At 34.2% G+C, this 3,885-nt stretch overlaps 1 long non-coding RNA gene across 1 annotated transcript in view; it reads right to left on the reverse strand.

The window, feature by feature from the left end:
* Positions 1 to 1,446: 1,446 nt before the first annotated feature.
* The window catches only part of LOC127880566 (uncharacterized), a 7,780-nt gene continuing 5,341 nt past the window's right edge, over positions 1,447 to 3,885 (reverse strand). The window contains exons 2-3 of the long non-coding RNA XR_008049584.1: positions 3,101 to 3,252; positions 1,447 to 2,611 (exon numbers count right to left, since the gene is read on the reverse strand). This is a non-coding gene — a long non-coding RNA (uncharacterized LOC127880566). The remainder of the gene's footprint in view (positions 2,612 to 3,100; positions 3,253 to 3,885) is intronic.

Genomic DNA, 3,885 nt, shown 5'->3' on the forward strand with positions numbered 1-3,885 from the left:
AGACTATCCACATAACAAAATTATAACTGAAATACTTTTGCTTACATGTACCATGTTGAGTAACCTCAACATACAGACTTTGTTGTTAACAATGGTACTTGCACATTTTACAGATCACATAAACAGTATGAATACATATGCATCATGTACATTGGCTGACATTTTATAAATAAGTTAAAATAAAACAAGTCTCACACAAATACTTTCTGAAAGGTACTTGTATTAGACAAAGTATTACCTGACTTTGACAGTTTTTTTGTATATTTACCTAAATCGGTCTTGATCCAAACATCAAAACGCATAAATATTCAAGCATCAAACTTGTGGGCAATTCTTCGAGTTATAGTAATTTCTTTTTGTAATTTCTTCTGTTTCTAATTTTCACTATTTATTGCGGCCGCAGCTTATCCAGAAATGCCTGAGATACCTTGAAAAGCATATCCAACAGCCTTGAGGATTAATTGTTACCAGCTTTGCGACAGCACTTGGCGACCACCTTTCCCATTGAATGTTCCTGAAACCAGGTCTTCTTCAGAAAAAAAAATTGCTTGGCCAAGCCTCAAGAGAATTTGGAAATACTACCTTGGTGTTCCAAGAGCAACTCATCAATAACATCTTTATGTAAAACAACTTCTGCATGTAGAGAAACTGCACTCATATCATCAGCGATTAAATATCTGCACCAACAAAACCAACATCCAAACTACTACAATCTAATTCAAACGTATCATCTGTTGCTTGAACAGTGTCCGTACCCTGACTGTCGTTCTCATTAACACATATATCAGATTCCCCCAACTCATTTTGGTTTAGAACTTTACTGACAGATTTACTTAAACTTAAAATCACTTGTTCTGGCTTGTCAATCTTTGAAAAGACAACCAGTTTCTTTGTAACCGAATTTACACAAACAAAGTTTGCTATTTGTTCACATGTAAAAAATATTATTGCTGGCTCTGTCATGGTGCTTTTTTTATTTTTCAAACGGTACCGCTTTTAAAACCGAAAGGATTTCTTTACGTATACGTCCATTTCGATGAACGCGATTATTTTTAAGTTTATAAACGCACAAAAAGACGGTACTTCTACCTTGTAACCCCCAGTTATATTCTAATTGGCATAGATAAAATTAAATCTATAGCCAAGTTAGCAAGTAATTTAATATCCCCCGCCATAGGGGGATGGATATTGTTTTGGCGTTGTCTGTCCGTCCGTCCGTCTTTCCGTCCGTCTTTCCGTCCATCCTTCCGTCCGGCCGTCACTTTTGTGTCCGAAGCCATATCTTGTAAGTGCTTTGGCGGAATTCAATAAAACTTGGTATTAGTATATATATGGATAAGAGGATGATGCACGCCTAATAGCATTGTTCACCATCTGTTAATAACAGAGTTATGGCCCTTTGTATCTTGGAAAATGTTTTTTTTGTCCGGAGCAATACATTGGAAGTGCTTTGGCGGATTTCATTGAAACTTGGTATGAGTATATATATGGGTAGGAGGATGATGCACTGCCAAATGGCATTGTACACCATTTGATAATAAAGGAGTTATGGCCCTTTGTATATTAAAAAAAATGCTTTTTTGAGTGTCAAATATAAAACTTTTGTGTCCAGAAGCATATTGGCGGGGGATTTCAATATCATATATTCTGATAAGCATAGATAAAATAGTTTTCTTATTTATACTTAAATTTAGTATGCCAAATAAGTTGTATGGATTTAATCATTCATCCATTCCAAGTTTCAAGTCTGTATCACTTATAGATTTCAAGTTATACTCATAAAAAAACAGTATAAAAATAACTTAGGGCAATAACTAAAAAAATGTAAGGGAAAATATTATTTTGCACTGCACTCCTCTGCGATATCTTTCAACATATTTCATATCAATTATCACCACAGACAGGCCAACAGGGGTGAATATTAATGCCATTCACTATTTTTCTATTGACAGGGCATACAAAAACAGTCACAAACTGATTCAAAACAGGTACTTATATTTCTTTTCTTGACATGCTCATTTAAAGAAGAGGTTCTTTTCTGTTTAACAGACTGTTCAACTGAATCACAAGCGACATGATCTACCAAAACAATTGGTTGTAGGTTCTACAAAAAATGTAAAAAAACGAATTATGTCAGCTATTTTTGATTTTGGCCTTGTAGTGTTGAAGGAGAAGTTTACTATACAAACACATTGATCCAAAGGGTGTCGTTATTTTTGTTTCCAAACAGGTTACTTACTATCTTTGAACTCATTTGAAACTGCTTTATGTGAGGAACTTAAATTGCCAGCAATAAAGGACACAACCTAAGAAATAAGATAATGATACTAGTCACAACAGCTCACTTAGAGCACATTGAAACAAGGTGATCAAAACAACAACTAAACTTGAGGAGAAATCACAATTATCCTTAAGGTAGCTTCTTTGTTTACTGCCATTCATCTGTGAGTGTGGGCCTAACATATACAGCTTTTATCTCCACACATAATTAATAAGGTTATCTGCTGTTCAAGATATCCATGTGTTACACCTTTTTCTCGCTTTCCATCAATGAGCTGGCTCCTTACAGATGAAGACCAAGTACGCTTCCAAGCATCCATGGCATTTTTGACTATAATAACGAACTAAAATGTATGTCCCACATGTTTAATCATTGATATACTATATTATTAAAATTATTGTGTGTAGTTATGAAATAAATATACGTAAACTGTGGCACTTAACACTCTTCTGCTTTAATTAGTAATCACATAAACTGCAATGGCTGGTGAATCACAAACATTTATGATCTACCATCATTCACCTAATGTATGCACTCACATAAACACCCTGCTTCATAAAATTGAAAAGAATGTGTACAAAAAAGCTGCTCATAGTTATCCAATTATCCTGTTCATATATTATCACTACATGTATTATTAAATGGTTATACATAATCACATTATCATTTTACTCTAACCTTAAAATATTATCTAAATAAGCTAAGTGTGAATGACCTTTGAGATAGGGACCTGGGTCTAATCTTTAAATCATTATGAAAACATTTTATTAATATTGCCTTTATAATACGTGTTGATGCTAAATTATAGTTCGTACTTACCGGCCGGATTTAGGATTTCACATAGGTGATTCCCACTTGCTTTTAGTTCAAACTGTTGGTCAATAGCTGCATTCTCTGGCACTTGACGTATATGGACAACAGCCGTAGTATCATCACAGTCAAACAAAAGCAACGCGTACATGTATGACATCCTGAAGTGAAGATGCCACAATATTTTACTGCCTGAAGTTGTAACTCATTTCCAGTCAGGATCATTAAATGAATTATCCATGCCTTTTGGCTTCGGAGAAGAAAGTTTTTGAAGTTTGACTTATATACATACATTTTTGTATAAACACATTGGCAGAATCTATGCAGATAACATAGTAACTACAAGTACAACCAGCGAACAAAAGACTGAACTTTAAAAGGAAAGAGCAAATTGTTTCGCTAGATGACTGTTTGATCCTCTGCAATTTCATGGGGAAGGATTGTGGTTTAGCCTGTTGGCATGGGTTAAGCAATCATAACGTCATTCGCCAGGTAACACAAATGATATGATAGTAAATAGTGTTTTTGAGTCTGGCAGATTTTGCAACTGCGCTATTGAACATACTGTTTTTTTCTGAACATTATAAGACAAGTAACTATATAACAATAGAACATCCTTGCTTAAAGATATTAAACATGTGCATTTGATTTGTACTTTTATTTTGTTATACGAAAGCCCATTAGTACCACTTAAAAAATTTAACAAAAAGTTCGAAGTCGTAATAACGCAAAAAAGGCTATTTACTACGCAAATAAACACGTAATAACGCAAACAAACGAATTATAACGCTGTA

The sequence above is a fragment of the Dreissena polymorpha genome, chromosome 5, assembly GCF_020536995.1.
Source record: "Dreissena polymorpha isolate Duluth1 chromosome 5, UMN_Dpol_1.0, whole genome shotgun sequence".
Taxonomy (NCBI): Eukaryota; Metazoa; Mollusca; class Bivalvia; order Myida; family Dreissenidae; genus Dreissena; species Dreissena polymorpha.